Source organism: Hypanus sabinus, chromosome 2 (assembly GCF_030144855.1).
Source record: "Hypanus sabinus isolate sHypSab1 chromosome 2, sHypSab1.hap1, whole genome shotgun sequence".
NCBI classification, from domain to species: domain Eukaryota; kingdom Metazoa; phylum Chordata; class Chondrichthyes; order Myliobatiformes; family Dasyatidae; genus Hypanus; species Hypanus sabinus.
The window spans coordinates 188,553,751-188,571,813 of NC_082707.1; the positions used below are offsets into that span (position 1 = coordinate 188,553,751).

Here is an 18,063-nt window from a genome sequence, read left to right on the forward strand (position 1 = left end):
ATATTGTTAATAAAAGGGCAGACTCAAATCCATATAGGAACAGAATTAGACAATTTGACCAATCAAGTCTGCTTTGCCATTTCATCATGGTTAGTTCATAGTCCCTCCCAGCCCCAATCGCTTGCCTTTCCCCCATATTCCTTCACACCCTGGCTCATCAAGAATCTATTAACTTCTGCCTTAAATATACCCAATGATTTGGCCTCCACAGCTGCCTGTGGCAAAAAATTCCACAGATTCACCACTCTCTGGCTAAAGAAATTCCTCCTCATCTGCATTCTAAAAGGATGCCCCTCGATTCTGAGGCTATTTCTTCTAGTCCTAGACTCCTTCACCGTAGGAAATATGCTCTCCACATCTACTCTTTCGAGGCTGTTCAACATTTGATAGGTTTCAATGAGCTCACCCTCCATTCCTCTGAATTCCAGTGAGTAAAGGCCCAGAGCCACCAATCACTCTTAATGTGACAAACCTTTCAATCCCAGAATAATTTTTCTGAACCTCCTTTGAGCTCTCTCCAATATCAGCATATTCTTTCTTTGATAGGAGGCCTAAAACTGCTCACAATACTCCAAGTGAGGCTTTATAAAGCTTCAATGTTACATCATCAAATTGTTTCATTCTAATCCTACTTTTCTTTTGGAGGCTACAACAGAAATTACCTTCACCAACGTATCGGGCAGTACATATTCTTAGTACATGTTCTATGAATAGGTTTTCAGTTGGCCGAAGTTTGTGCTAGCTGATTATTAGTGTCTCAGACCTTGGAAATAATCTCCCTTTATTGACTCTGTCTAAACCTTTTTAGAATTTTGTTAAAAACCATCCACTGCTCAAAGGTTAACAGCAGCTTCTCTGTTCTGTCAACAGAAATGCAGGGGACTTTGAAAGACACATTTCATATGGGTCCATTTGTAGTTTAAGTATCTCTGACACTGATTGTTTAAGGCTAACCCTATCATCTCCTCTTGGAATCATCTCAGTCAGGGGACCATGGCAAAATAGCGGACAGCTCTGGTTGGCTATCTTCCTGGACACATCATCAAGTGACTGCTGGCTTCTAACTGCTCCAACTCTAGACTTATGCCAGTTGTCACCCAACATGTGCGAGCTTCCTAAGACCAAATACAAAAACAAAACTGCGGAGAAATTGAATGGCTAGTCTGTAAACAAGTTGCAATCTACCATGGGCTCTGCTTCTTAAATAATAAGTTGAATTTCTCCGTAATGGTCCCTTCCCTATCTTGATGATCAGTGGAACAGAATTCCTCTCCATGGAACTTTCAGTAAATACATGTATCATTGATCACGTTTACAAGGAGCACTACCACAAGAAAGGAGAAATGATCATCCAGGATCCCCTACTATCCAGACCATGTTCCCTTCCCACTCCAGCAGGTTCAGGAGCCATATTACCCTGCAACCATCTAGCTCCTGTAATGGTGTGGTCACCTCCACCCACCTCACCACTGAACTGATACCTCAACCTTCAGACTCACTTCCAAAGACTGGACAACTCACGTTCTCAGTATTATTTATTTATTTAGTATTTGCACGATTTGCCTTCTTACCCACATTGGTTGTTTGTCAGCTTCTGCTTCTGATTTTTTTCATAAATACTGTTCTATTTCTTCCTTTTCTATTTTCTTCTAAATGCCCGCAACAAGATCTTAAGTTAGCATATCACACATCCTCTTTGACTTTCTGTTTCTGGCAGAAGACTCCGTTGCTTAAAAGAAAGAGCGTTCAGAATGGGAAACAGCTCCTCCCTCAGGCCTTTAAGTTTCAGAACTCCCTGCTGCATTCATTTGAAGTGTCACTGTTTAATCTGTTCTGTACCTTACAATATTTAATTTATGCACTTTGTTCATTTTATTCATAATTCATCTGTAGATTTTATCCTTAGTTTCTATTACTATTGTGTGTTATGTGTATTGTTGCGCTTTACACCCTGGTGCAAAGAAATGTTGTTTTGTTTGACGATATACATGTATACAGTTAATTGACAATAAACCTGACTTGACTATATAATGGCATATACGTAGTTTGATAGTAAACTTGCTTTGATTTTGACTAATAAATAGTTAAAGAACAGCTTCTGAAAGAGACATAACTTTTTAAACACCTCAGTGATTTCTTTCCTCAGTGTAGAGATCGATGGTGGATTGTCACTTAATTCCAGAAAATTCCTGGAAGATTGTCAACCTGACTTAAAAGATTGGTGCTATGATATCAAATGCCCATTTGAAAAGAGTGCACAAAACTCAAGGGGAAGGTATTAAATGGATTTCATTTGCTTCCAGTAAACAGTGATCCCTCATGTCCCATGAAATATTGCAGAACACTGGGGCTATGTTTCGGGTGGACTGTATCACAGTGACACCAAATGGTATTAATTTATATCAGCTGTATAGTATATGATGACAAATGCAACTCTATGCTAAACAAGCCATCTGCTGTGCCCTGATGAACTATGCTTAGTTATCAAAGATGCTATTTATTTGTGTTCCATCAGTATGCAAGTACTGAATAAAACATTGGCCCTGTATTTGCAGTAAGCAGTAAGTTTACTTTGATTAGTCTGTGCCAGGACCAACTATAAGATATAGGAGCAGAATTAGGCCATTTGGCCCATCAAGTCTGCTTCGCCATTTGATCATGTCTTATTTATTTTCCCTCTCAACCGCATTCTCCTGAATTCTCCCTGTAAGGGTAAAAGGTGAAATGTTTCAGGGGATCATGAAGGGGGACTTCTTCATTCAGTGGGTGGTGAGAGTGTGGGACGAGCTGTTAGTGGAAGTGGATGACGCAGGTTCAATTTAATCATTTAAGAGATTTGGATAAGTGCAGCGGGTGAGGGGTATGGAGGGGGATTGTTCGGGTATGGGTCGATTGGGTTAGGCTAAATAATAGGTTGGCATGGACCAATTGGGCTGAAAGGTCTGTTTCTCTGCAGTAGTGCTCTACGGCTTTGTAACCTTTGACCCTTTTACTAATCAAGAACCTATCAAACTTCGGTTTCAATATACTCAATGACTCAATATACGCAATGAATTCCACAGATTTGCCATCTTCTGGCTAAAGAAATTCCTCCTCATCTCTGCTCTAAATGGACATCCTTCTATTCTGATGCTGAGCCCTTTGATCCCAGACTCCCCCACTATTGGAAACATGCTCTCTATGTCCACTGTATTTAGGCCCTTCAATATTCAGTAGATTTCAATGAGAACCTCCACCACCCCACCACACTCTCCCCTATTCTTCTAAACTCTGATTAACTGTGCTTACTAGATCTCTAAGCTTACTTGTCTGCAGAAAGCATTTATCATGGATTCTCTTGCATGCAAATGACGTGAAGCTTACTTGATGGTTGCTACAATTTAAACTTTGATCCGTGGATCTTTGCTAAAAAAATAAACATTTGTAATGCAAGCAAGCATGCAATTTATTCTGCATTCAGTTATTGTTTTTTTTTTACCTTGTCCTACTTCAATGCACTGTGTAATGATCTGATCTGTATGAACAGTATGCAACACAAGCTTTTCACTGTATCTCAGTACATGTGACAAAAATAAACTAATTCTAATCCCAGATCAAAGACAAACCAGAGTGCGGATAAACGATAGCACAGTAAACTTTTGCAGTATGCTCTCCATCAACAACTGAATAAAAAATCCACAACAACTCCCTGATGAAGCGCTTTTGCAGCAAACAGAACCCAACACAATTTAGCACCTGAATATATTGTCAGACGTAAGAAGAAAACTATGTATTCTTCATTGAAGCATCATGTATTCTGATTTTAACTGCTTCCACAAGGCAAAAATGAAGTAGGAGGACCAACTTATAAAGTATTAATCATTTTTTAAAGGTGGGAGAGGAAAACACCTTAATATAAATAAATCATAAGCCCTCAGTAATGGTATTTCCACTTAAGATCTTCTGGGCTATACTACAATATGGGTGAAAGAACTTTTAGAAATATTTAAGATACAAGTGAGATTCTGCAGATGCTGGAAATGGGCAGCAAGACACAAAATGCTGGAGGATCTCTGCACATCAGTCAGTATCTCTAGAGGGGAATGTTTCGGGTCAGCACTGGAAAGAGGGGAGATAGCCAGTGTAACAGGGTAATGGATGGTGGTGGAGTGGCAAGTGATAGGTGAATCCAGGTGAGAGGCTGGAAAATAGGCAACTGGAAGAGAGGATAGTGGGAACGATGTAAGGAGCTGGGAGGTGATCAGTGGACGAGGCAAAAGGCTGAAGAAGCTGGGCGAGTTAGGGTTAGTGGGGTGTGGGCATGCTATGTTGGTTCCGGAAGAGAGGCAACGCTTGTAGGTTACCTGGCAAAATCTTCGTTGATTGATTTGATACAAATGACACATTTCATTTTACGTTCGGATGCGCATGTGACAAATAAAGCTAATCTTTAAATCTTCTTTCCGGTTTGTATTCACATAGCTGTTGATCATGACTTCATGATCAACAACAATAATTTAAAACTCATTCATAACACTGTCATTGTTGACTTATGAGCTTTTAGTTCTTGTGAAGGAAGTCCCTTATCCAATTACTTTCTGCTGTATTCTTCCATAAACACCACATACTAGCACGCTCACATTCATTTTCTTGCAGTGACCTCAAGGGACAGATTGCCTTTCAAAATGACAGTATCAATCCATATTCTTGATGTGGGGAAGTGAGTCTATTGTGCTCAGAAACTTTATGCAGTGAGGTCAGCCCTGCTAAGATCACTTTGCTTCAGTTGAGTGCTATACTTTTTCTCTGCAATACTCAATCATTTTCCACCTCGTGCTTGACAGGAAATCTCTACTTCTCTAAAATATGTAAATTAACCAGAAATTTTTTCGGACCCTTCAAATTGTCACGTAATGACACAAAATTTATCCTCACTGTAATGCTTGTCCTGATGAAGAGTCTCGGCTCGAAACATTGACAGTTTATTGTTTTACCACAGATGCTGTGACCTGTTGTGCTCCTCCAGCATTTTGTACGTGTTGCTAAGTAACACTTATTCAGGTTTTTGGCTGCCTAATTTGCGCAGAATTCCATTAAGCCTACAGCGGACAAAGAATTTTGGGACGTTTCAAGATTATGAAAGGCACCTTTTTTAACTGCCTGTCTGGCTTTTCCTGCTGCTTAACTCTTTCAATAGATTCATTTGTTTGCCCTACATCTTTCCGACTTATTCAGACACCGAATGAGGCCTTTCAGCCCAGCAAATCCATGTTGGCTCCCACTACAGCAACGGTCTGTTTAACCAATGCCCCCATTATACTCTGTAGTTTAATTTCTCTCACATACAGCCAAAGGACACTACCTCACAGGAAGAGTCCCTTTGGACCATGTAGTCCATGCTGAAGTACTGTTCTGCCTTGTCCCATTAATCAGCACCTAGGCCACAGCCCTCCATACCCTCCTATCCACGTACCTGCACAAATTTCTCTTAAGTGTTGAGATCAAATCCGCATCCACCACTTCTTTTGCCAGCTTGTTCTACACTCTCACTACCCTCTGAGTGACAAAGATCCCCCTCATGTAACCTCTTAAATATTTCACCTTTCACCTTTAACCCATGACCTCCAGTTGTACTCTCACCCAACCTCGGTGGAAAAAGCTTGCTTGCATTTACCCTATCTATAACCCCCGTAATTCTGTATAAGGCTATCAAATCTCCCTTCACTCTCCTGTGCTCCAAGGAATAAAGTCCTAACCTATTCATTTCCCTATAATTCATGCTCACCAAGCCCCGCTTGATTCCTTTGTCTCTTCCCTCCATGAAAGGGCAATTTATGGCAGCCACTGAACCTATGAGAGCATTTGGGTGTAACCATGTAACCACAAGAAGTACATGTACATCCAGTATAGGTAGGTCCCAATGTCAGGACATTGACATAGTAGTACTAACTGCCAAGGCACAACGTTGCTCTTTAAATGCTTTCATGTCAAAGACATTGGCTGCTATTCACAGCAGCCTGTTCCACATTCAAACCAACATCTTGATATGGAGGAGACACAGAATCTGGAGCAACACACAATCAGTAGGTCGAGCAGCATCTGTGGGAGAAAAGGAACTATCGATATTTAGGATCGAATATAAAACTTCTACCTGAATTATGATTTGGACTTTATTTGCAACAGAATGTGTGCAGAGACCAGCGGGCAACCCCATCAAATCCTTGGGCGTGTTGGTTATTAACACAGGTGACACATTTCACTGTATATATTGATGTACATGTGACAGATAAATTAATCTGAATCTGGATCTTTATTGATCACTATCTTACAGTCATGAGCTGAACTTTGATTTAATTTGAAGCAACAATGCTCTCTCCATAGTAATTCCATTATAAATCTAAAGAGCTCTTTTCAGTCATTTCTCAAATTATGCCAGGGACAGGTTCAATGCATTTCAGTATACATTGTTAAGGCAGGGTTTAGGCAATGCAGAAAGGCACTGATCCCTCTCATCATTTCATTAAGAATGTTAAGGGCAACCTAATGTAAATGTATACAGTATATATGGATTTACTATGCCCTGTAAAATCACTGAAATCCCTAAGTATGTGTTTTATGAATAACAAGTATCTTTGCCTGGTTCCCTGGTTGCTAATTGTTTTATGAAGACAACGTCTTCCTCTTTGCCATCAGACTCCTGGACTGTCCATGAACACTACCTTGCTATCCCTCTTTTCCATTATTAATTTGTTTATTATAACTTATACTAATTTATGTCTTGAACTGTACTGCTGCCACAAAAAAAAACTTAATTTCATGACGTATACACAGTATCTTTGTGGTCATCTGCTGCTGTGCCCCGTCCACTTCAAGGTTCAATGTGTAGTGTATTCAGAGATGTTCTTATGCACACCCATGTTGTAACATGCTTTTTTTTGGAGTTACTCTTACTTTCCTGTCAGCTTGAACCAGTCTGGCCATTCTCCTCTGACCTCACTCATTAACAAGGTGTTTTCACCCACAGAATCACCGTTCACTGGATGCTTGTATCATTTTTTTTTGCATTACTTTCTGTAAGTTCTGAAAACTGGAGTGGTAACATCCCAGGGAATCAACAGTTTCTGAGATACTCAAACCACCCTGTCTTGCACCAACGATCACTCCATGGTCAAAGTCACTTCTATCACATTTCCTCCCGATTCTGATGTTTGGTCTGAACAACAACTAAACCTCTTGACCATGTCTGCGTGCTTTTACGCATGAATTGTTGCCACATGATTGGCTGATTAGAGATTGCCATTAACGAGCAGGTGTACCTAATGACGTGATCCCTGAGTGTGTGTCAGTGATAATTAACCTAACTCAACCTAAATTTAACCTAAATTTCCTCTTCAGGTTCAGCACATTTACTCCTTTGCATCACATACCGGCTTTAAAATTATACACTCTCCACAAATCCAATTGATTCATGTAGGACATATGTTCCCAACCAGGGGTCCACGGGCCCCTCTTATAACAGTAGGGGACAATGGCATAAGAAAGGTCAGGAACCCCTGATGTAGGCATTTATATTGAAAAAGCAATGGTCATAAGTTTGACATACTGCAGTACTCAAATTATTTGCCCATTCCAGTGAAACGTTCTGGAATTTCAACCTTATGTGTTTTTTTTACATGTTTAAAACAACAATGCTGTTGAGCTGTACAAAAATACAAAAGGAAGCTGCTAATGCTGGAAATCTGGCTTTAAGATGGAAAATGGTGGAAGCATACAGCAGATGAGGCAGTACGTCGAGAAGCAGAGTTAACTTTGTGGGTTGATGAGCTGTCATCAGATGTGTATTTCTACCATTTTCTAATTTAGTTCTACAATAGCTTATCATTGTCTACAATTCTGAACACATCAGCTTTGACTGAAACTGAATTTTCTCAGACTCTAGGCAATTTCAAGTTGCTTCTGGCATCGAGCACTGTAAATCCTTAAAAGGTGTGATGATAACTAATGCTAGCCCTCCTTAAGAGGTAGCTAAGATTGCTTATTGACTGAATTTATTCCAATAGAGACTGAAAGAAAGCCACTAGTGTGGGGAGGGAAAAAAGAAATGATTGCAAAAACATATAGATTGCATTTTATTACCTTTTTTACTAAAAGACAAGTTTATGTGAAACCAAACATGAGGTGCTGGAGGAACTCAGCAGGTCAGGTAGCATCTACAGAGGAGAACCACACTCAACGTCCCGGTAAAGGGTCTCAGCCTGGAACATCGACTGTTCATTCCCCTCTGTAGATCAAAGTTCAAAGTCCAAAGCAAATGTTATTGTCAAAGTATATATATGTCACCATATACAACACTGACATTCATTTTTCCTGCGGGCATACTCAGTAAACCTAAAGAATAGTATCAATAAAAGAATCAATGAAAGATCAACCAGAGTGCAGAAGACAAAAAACTGTGCAAATGCAAATATAAGTAAATAGGAGTAAGTAACGAGAACATGAGATAACAAGATAAAGAGTCATTAAGGTGATATAATTGGTTCTGGAAACATCTCAATGGATGGACAAGTGAGTGTAGTTACCCCCTTTTGTTCAAGAACCTGATGGCTGTGGGGTAGTAACTGACCTTGAACCTGGTGGTGCAAGTCTTGAGGCACTTGTGCTTTCTACCTGATGGCAGCAGTGAGAAAAAAGGCAAGGTCTGGGTGGTGAGGCTCTCTGTTGAAGGATGCCACTTTCCTACAACAGCATTTCACGTAGCCGTGCTCAGGGGTTGGGAGGGCTTTATCTCTGATGTATCAGGCCGAATCCACTACCTTTTGTAGGATTTTCCAGATTCTTTTCTGATCTGCTGAGTTCCTCCAATATTCTGTGCTTGTTCCTTTGGACTTGCCAGCATCTGAAGAATCTCTAATGTCTAGGATTTTTTTGATGTTGTTGGGAATGCTAATTTCTCCAATTACGAGAATAGTTTAATATTAAATAGTTTCTGAAGATATTGTCTGGCATCCCCTTATTCACAATTTGAAGAGTATTCTGCTGGCTGAGGGAACTTCTAAGGACAGCTAACCACTGTGGGATTCTATGTGGAAAAATAAACAAACACAGGTACTGACTCCAGGGCAGCTCTACTTCATCTTTTGAATTGTACAGATCAAGTAATTTCTCCAAGTCCTGTCACAAAAATGACAAGAGGCCAGGGATGATCTGTCATAGTTTTCTAAAGTTAGTGCTTGTTTTGCAAAACTTGAAAGCAGTGGCATACTCGTGTTAGTGGAAGAAAATGCTGGTTGCATAGCCACACTCTTCCATTCTAAGAGGTTGCAGCAACAAAAACTGCTTGGTGTTGGTGTTAAGACTACCACATATTGTTCAAGTCATTTTGGAGCAATTGCTTCACCGCCCTCTGCAGCACTGGGCCCAGAAGTAGAATTTGTAATGGCTATTTAAATTCATTCATGTAGTCCCAGAAAACTTAACGATTATTTCCTGAACAATTATGGGGTGGGGGGGGAGAAAAAACATCAGGCATGAAAAAGTAACACACACAAAATGCTGGTAGAACGCAGCAGGCCAGGCAGCATCTATAGGGAGAAGTACAGTCGATGTTTCGGGCTGAGATCCTTTGTCAGGACTAACTGAAAGAAAAAATAGTAAGAGATTTGAAAGTGGGAGGGGGAGGTGGAAATCCGCAATGATAGGAGAAGACAGGAGGGGGAGGGATAAAGCCAAGAGCTGTAAATGTGATTGGCGAAAGTGATACAGAGCTGGAGAAGGGAAAGGATCATGGGACGGGAGGCCTAGGGAGAAAGAAAGGGGGAGATGGAGAACAGGCACGGAGTGATTGTGAGAGGGGCAGAGAGAGGAAAAAAAAGAGAAAAAAGGGGGGGCAAAATAATAAACAAATAAATAAGGGGTGGGGTAAGAAGGGGAGGAGGGGCATGAAAATTCTTTGAATATGTCTGTGTATTTATTTACAAGTTGCCTGAGGGGTAGAGGGAAAGAAAATCAGCATTTATTGAGAGCACACAGTCCAACACCAGAGGACATGGCCTCAGAATCGAGGGGCACCCTTTTACTATGGAGAGGAGGAGGAATTTCTTTAACCAGAGAGTGGTGAATCTGTGAAATTCGTTGCCAGCAGAGGTTTTGGAGGCCAAGTCATTGGGTATATTTAAGGCAGAGGATGATAGATTCTTGATTAGGCAGGGCATGAAGGAATAAAGGGAGAAATTGGGAGACTGGGGCAGACTCGATGGGCCAAATGACTTATCCTGCTCCTGTATCTTATGATCTTATTATGCTCTAACAATTAACATTACAACTTGTTATAGGCCCTTTGGCTCATAATGTTGTGCTTTCCCTCCTACATAACCCTCAATTTTTCTATTATTCACGTGCCTCTCGAAGAATTTATTTAATTTCCCTAATTTGTCTGCTTCCACCACCACCCCTGGCAGTTTGTTCAATGCACCCACTATTTCCTGTGTAAATAACCTATCCCAAACATCCCTCCATAACTTCCTCCAATCACCTTAAAATTATGCTCCCTTGTAAAATGCCCTGGGAGGAGTCTCTGGCTGTTCACTCAATCTATATCTCTTATCATTATGTACACCTCTATTAACTCACCTGTCACCTTCCTTCAGTTGAAAATGAAAAGTCCTTGCATGCTCAGCCTATGCCCTCTCGTCCAGGCGGCATCCTGGTAAATCTCCTCGTCATCCTTTCTAAAGCTTTCACATTCTTTTATAATGCGGCAACCAGAACTGAACACGATATTCCAGGTGAGGTCTAACTGCCTCCTGAATTATACTTAGCCGGGGGGGGGGGGCTGTATAGTGTGTGTATGTGTGTGGGGAGGGCTTAAGATAAGTATTCAGGCATTAGAAGACAAAGTGCACAAACTGACAACTGCACTGCCATTTTCTGACAAGAGGCTCTACCTCAAGTGCATTTCATTCTTTGTAGGGCTGTTTGGGATGATATCAGAACATTTTATTGCCTTTGTCTTTGAAGGAGATGAATTTGTTTGAAGTTGCTAGGAATGTTAATTATTCTAATTATGAGAATGGTTTAATATTAAATAGCTTCTGAGGACATTAGAAGATGAATCAATGCCATAAAAGAATAAAAACGTACCCAAATTTATTCTTCCATTAATAGAATTAAATTTTCAAAACTAATGCAGGAAACTCTCAGACTAAAGTCAATAAGAAATGATGGAATTAATACTTTAAAAATGGTTAGAGAAGAAACATCTGACAATGAAAACTCACAAATGCATCTTCTAAATTGGACTTTGTATCCTAAGGGATATATGCTTTTCAATATCCAGAGACCACCATCACATATATCATCTTGAGTAATGCACTGCCTGTTATCTCTAAGGACTGTGATTGTTGTGCTGTAAGATTTAATTATTTAGTGGCAGATTTCTGACGTCACTGCTCAAACAAAATATATGTTTTTTATACAAAATAATGTGTAGTTATAAATATTTTATATAATACATATAAGGAACTCTAATTAATTGTAATCGTTAAAACATGCCACTTAGAACAATGCAAGTGATATATGTATATAGTTATTACTATTGCTTAATTTTTTTACAGCCTCTAATATAAAAGTTGGCAGAGAAAATGTTATGAATTGCAAAACTGTCACTTTAGATTTTCTGCAGCACTGGGGACAAGTTGTGTCTGTGCATGTATGCGTGTGTGTGACTGTGTATGGGGTGTGTTTTGGGTATATGTGTCTGTGTGTGTGTGTGTATGTGTGTGATGTGGTGTGGGTTTTAGTGTGGTGTGTGTATATGTCAGGTGTGAGTGTGTGTGTGTGTGTGATGTAGTGAGGGGTGTGTGTGTGTGTGTGTGTGTGTGTCTCTGTCTGTCTGTCTTTTATCAGTATTCTTTTTTGGAGTGTGGACAAGTTGCATTAAACACTCTTCTTCAGAAGATATGATGTCTGTCATTCTTCAAGGGTTTGTTATGCAAGAGGGTGTCCGTGGTTTTAATTGTTTCATTGTTACCATCAGAGAAGAGGTGCAGGAGCCTGAAGACACGACTCAACATTTTAGGAACGTTTACTGTACTTCCCCTCCACCATCAGATTTCTGAATGGGCAGTGAACCCCTGGATTATTTTTGCTCTCTTTTTACACTATCTGTTTATTGTTTTATCTTTATTATAATTTATAGTATATTTTATGTCTTGCACTGTTCTGCTGCCACAAAACAACAAATTTCATGGCATCCGTATGTCAGTGATAATAAACTTGATTCAAATTCTGAAAACATGCACTCGAACCCAATGGAGAAAGAAGAGAGATACCAGCAAATGATAAAGGTATTGTCTCAAAAAGATGGCATCCATTATTAAGGAGCCCCATCACTTAAGACATGCCCTCTTCTCATTACCACCATCAGGGAGAAGGTACAAGAGCCTGAAGATACACACTCAATCTTTCAGGGACAGCTTCTTCTCCACCATCAGATTTTTGAATGGACATTGAACTAACCCATGAGTGCTGCCTCATTACTTTTGCTCTCTTTTTCCACCACTTGTTTAATTCATTTTATTAAATATTTACTTACTGTAATTTTGATTCTTTTATGCATTGTTCAGTGCTGCTGCCACAGAACAAACAGTTTGCAAAATATGTCAGTGATAATAAGCCTAATTCTGATTCTGATTTTCATTCTGACCTAACAGGAATTAAAGAAAGAGTTGAACAAGGGCATGACCACGTTTGAACCACTACGTTAGGGAATGGCTTGTGGATACAGTAACTAGGAGAAATATTTTCAGACTGTGACAGTTAATGCCAGCAGAGCTTTATGGCTGCAAGATGGTAGGCAAGCTGCTCGGTCAGTCTTGGCAAGTGGGAGAAGGATGAGGATCACCAGAATGCAGGAACAAGTTAGAAGGAATGCAAGATAAAGATTGAAAAAGATTCAAGTGCTTCCCCTGTATACAGTGGTGCTAAAAGTTATTGCTGTACAATGGGGTCAGACTAGTTACTGAAAGCAGAGGTTCACTTACCTCTTCCAACAAATACATGTAATATTGGATCATTTTTCTCAGTAAATAAATGAACAAGTTTAATGTTTTTGTGCTATTTAATTGGGTTCTCTTTATCTAGTTGTAAGACTTGCATAAAGATCTGATCACCTTTAAGGACATATTTATGCCGAAATAGAAAAAATTCTACTGCGTTCACAAACTTTCTAGCACCATTGTATATGATGAATAAATTCTTCTTGGGTTCCAGCTGGGCACAGGTATCGATTTTAACTGGTGTTTTGATTACAAACTCTGCCATCTTCATCAGGGACGATGCCTAGGCATGTCTAGTTCGGTGGTATTTGTACCCCCCTCCCTGCTCCCCACCGTCGTCTGTCCCTCCAGATTAGTTAGTCCTCATCCAATCAGGTTTCTGCTATTTACAATTGAATTCCAGTTCTAACTTAGAGCAAGACCTTCATCTTTGTTGAAATTCATTCCCTCTAGTTTTATTTCATTGGCTTCTTCAGCAGGAGGTCCCAAAATGCAGGAGGAACTCGGCAAGTCAGGCAGCATCTATGGTGGGGTATAAAAAGCCAACGTTCCAGGGCGAGACTTGATCCTGATTATGGTCCCGATGAAGAGTCTCATCCCAAAACATTGACTTTTACATTCACAATATATTCACAAATATAGCTAATCTTTAATCTTTCTCTCTCCTTTAATATTGAGCTGGGAGTATAGACAGGGGTTCAGCCTAAAGTTTCATCCTAAAGACATCGGCTCCGATGGCGTAGCACGTTGCTGCACTCGAAGCTTCGATCTTTAATTCCCGTGCTTAAATTTTTGATGTGGGACTGGGAAGAAGTATTCAGGACTAAATCTATGATTTACTGCCTGCTGTTTCACAACATGAGCTTCCCTTAGTTAGTGATCAATTTTTAATTATTTTTGATGTTGTTAGCTCGAGCAAAGTCAATAGTTTAAGTACAATGAATTTCCACTGTGTTCCACACATAAATATAAAACTGCAAGGACACCAACCATGACAAGTAATGTTCACTAGTAACAAAGCTATTTATAGTAAGAGGATAACGTCATTATAAGCTTTTTTTAAGATCAGCTTTGCTTGTCACATGTACATGGAAACATCAAAGCATGCAGCGAAATGTATTGCTTGCATCAAATCATATCAGTGCGGGTTGCGCTGGGCAGCCCACAAGTGTTGCCATGCTTTCAATGCCAATATAGCATGTCCACAATTCACTGACTCTCACTGGGTGTCTTTGGAATGTGGGAGGAAACCCGAGCACCTGGCCGCAGCAAGTGCGTACAAACTCCTTACAGACAGCGGCTGGAATTGCGCCCCAATCGCTGCCCCTGTAACAGCATTACGCTAACTGCTACACCGCCATGCCGCCCCCTCAGCATGTTCCGCAGCACGTTCACCTCCGGGGTTGGAGGTTATTGTTCAAGCCCAGAGTTCGGGTTCCTGTCATCAGCTAGTCCGGAAGTCGAGACTGAGGATTGGAGCTCGAAGGTCAATTGGTAACCCGGTGGCTGAAGGCTGGAAACAGGAGTTGGAGGCTGGTCTACGTGTGAGGGAGGAAAGGGGCTTGTTTTGCTGTTGCTTTTGTTGCCTGCTGTGCCTGATTTGTTGTTTCCTGTGTCCCGCTGAGCATTGTGGGTTTTGTATGTTAGTGCTGGAATACGTAGTGACACTTGCTCACATCCTTGGGTTCTGCTGGCCGTTCACACAAAGGACACATTTCACTCTATGTCTGAGTGTATATTTGATCAATAAATCTGAATCTTTTCCAAATAATCAGCCCCAAAAATCTAATATTATAATGAATACTGCTGGAGGTCACAGTAAGAGAGGACATGTTGAATCAAAAAGCTTGTTTACCAACAGCCAGTTACAACTCGGGTGAATGGAAGTATCATTAGGGCAGACGTCATACGGGTCAGAGTATCGATCAAGAGGAACAAGTTTGAACTCAAGTGGTTTTTCCTATTTATATATTGGAAAAATTCACAAGACTCACCTAACCTACCCCTCCTCAAGAGAACAAACCAAACTAGAGATCTATATAATACAAAAAAAAGGTTGCTCAGTCAAACTTGTTTGATGCCAAGGAAATGGAACTGTAGTTAGGCAGGGATGTGTAAAATAAAGGGCCAAGACCACTGGAGTGAAACGCCAGGAGTAAATTTGATGGTTGTATCGATGATCAGAATCAGAATCAGGTTAAATATCGTTGGCTATATGGTGAAATTGGTTGGTTTGTGTCAGCAGTGCATTGTATTATACAGATAAAAAACTATAAATAACAGTATTACAATACTGTGCGAAGGTCTTGGACACATACTGTATATAGCCAGGGTGCTTAAGACTTTTCACAATACTGTAGTAATTTTAAGTATTGCATTGTACTGCTGCCATAAAAAAAGACAAATTTCATGACATATGTGAGTGATGATGAACCTGATTCTGACATGGGTCTCTATTGTGGACTGAAAGTGGGAAGGAGGCAGGGAGAGGGGAATCCTGGCTGGGAAAAGGAGAAGGGAGAGGGGAGGGAGTAAAAGAAGCACCAGAGAGACATTCTGAAATTCTGAACTGATCAATAAACCAATTGCTTGGAATCAGATGACCTTGTCTTAGGGCTGGGTATGTCTACACACATGCCACCCCCCCCCCCCACACCGCCCTGGCTCTCCTTCTCTGCCACCTGTCCAACACTCCTCCCACTGTGCTCCAGCCTTGCCATTCCCAACATGCTCTGCTCCCTTCAGATTTACAAACTTGCTCTCCGTGCCATGCTGACAAAAACAATACTGTACTGTGCAAAAGTCTTAGGCACCCTAGCTGTATATATGAGTGCCCAAGACTTCTGCACAGCACTATATACATACAGGAAGAGGCTGTTCTTAACATTTGAGTGGGTGCCTTCAGCTCCTGTCGCTCCTCCCTGATGGCAGCAATGAGAAGAGGGCATGTCCTGGGTCATGGTTTTGAGAACTATTTCTGCTAGTTCCAGAGTCAGTCAGGAAGAACGATGAATTTAAAATGACAAGTAAGAGTGAAGATAAAGGTTAAAACAAATGTCTTTTTATCATGAATAGTTGAAGAATTAAACGTTTCATCACAGGAAGTGGTTCAGGCAGAAAACTCCACATTTACTACACAAAGATTGACCAGTACTTGAAGCAGAAGTCACAAGATCACAAGCTACTGGCGTTCATTCTGGGAAGGAGTACGAACAGAGACAGACATAATTCTTCAGGACCTATAAACACAAGAGATTCTGTAGATACTGGAAATCCAGTGCACCATACACAAAATGCTGGAGGAACTCAGCAGGTCAATGGAGAGGAATAAACTGTCAATGTTTCGGGCTGAGGCCCTTTTATTAGGACTGAAAAAGAAGGGGGAAGACAACGAAATAAAAATGTATTTTTTAAAAATTGTACATCCTTTATGGCTTTATTGTTTTTTCCATATTTAGATAGCTAACAGTACACATTAAACTCTACTTGGTCCTAAGTAAAGCTTTGTACAAATTTACTGTTATTTTATTGCATTTCAGACAGCTGCTAATAAAACCTTACACTTTGCAGGCTCTTCATTGCAACCTGCATTTTAAGAGATAATGTAATTGATTTCCAGTGTCTCTGCGCTCATCCAAATGATTCATAGTCTTTGCTGCATTTGCTTTACATACTCAACCCAAATGGATTCCAAACAGACACAGCCCAGTCTATCACCCTCCCCGTCATTGAGCACCTCTACAAGAAGCACTGCCACAGGGAAGGAGCATCCACCATCCAGGCCGTGCTCTCTTCTTGCTGTTGCCATCAGGTAGGAGGTACAGGAATCTGAGGTCCCACACTGCCAAGTTCAGGAATAGTTATTACCCTTCAACCAGATTTGAAACCAGCATGGATAACTTCAATCACTGCTACTCTGAGCTGATTCTACGACCTACAGACTCACTTTCAAAGACTCTGCAACTTATGTTCTCAGTATTATTTATTTACTTTATTATAATGATAATATTTTTATATTTGCACAGTTTGTCTTATTTTGTACATTGATTGTCAGTCTTTGCTTCTGTGTAATTTTTCATTGATTCTGTTGTTTTCACTTTGTTTTTCTGTGAATGCCTGGAAGAAAATGTACCCCAGGGTTGCATATGGTGACATATACATGTGTACTTTGATAAATTTATTTGGACTTTGAACTTATGTTATATTTATGCAAATTAATCAACAGCAGCCTATTTTACTATCTTGACAAAAAAAAATTCTTTAGTCTGCTGCACACTTTAGTTGTGCATCATTAGCACATTTCCAGACTGGATTTCTGTAGTATGGTATGGCAGCAGCAGAGTGGGTAGCAAGAAAACAAACTGCTGTAGGAATTCAGTGGGCCAGCCAGCATCTGTGGAAGCAAAGAAACAGTCAGCGTTCCAGGCAGGGGCCCTCTAACATGAGTGAGATTGTAGAGGGATAGTAATCAGGAAGAAGAGGTGAAAGGGTGGGGTGTGGCAGGTTGGAACAAGAAGTGGTGGGGAAGGATGGGCAGATGGGTCCGGGTGGGGGAGAGGGAGGTTAGACACAGAGGCTAGAAAGGATTAAGTGGAATAAGTGGAAAAAGATAAGGAAGGGATGAAACACAAATGAAACCAGGTTGTGGAGTGCATAGAAAGGGTCAGCCAAGGGTGAAGAAAGCCAAGTAAGTCGGTGTGGCTGAGGTGTAGACGGAACCAGGTGGGAAGAGTGATAACCTAGATCATGGAGGGAAAAGAAAAAAATGAGAACAAAGGTGGGGGGGGGGGGGAGAATCTGGGTGTGCTACTTGGAGTGGAAAGAAATACTGTGGGTGTAGGTACCATTGGAAAATTCAGTGTTTTTACCATCAGATTGTAGGTTTAAATATATATTTTGATGTTTAGGTGTGACAATAATCTAACTTTTATGGGCTTGTGGTTTATGTAGTTGCACTAAATATGTGCAAATCAGTTTAATTTCTTGGTCAACAGGCTAAGAAAATGAAGTCTTTTACCGACAATCAGAT

The 18,063-nt window shown here is 40.5% G+C and overlaps 1 protein-coding gene across 1 annotated transcript in view; it reads right to left on the bottom strand.

Annotated features, from left to right (window-relative positions):
• Positions 1-18,063, bottom strand: part of LOC132404104 (neurexin-3-like) — a 2,171,528-nt gene that overhangs the window by 1,560,392 nt on the left and 593,073 nt on the right. The gene's annotated exons all lie outside the window — the stretch shown is intronic.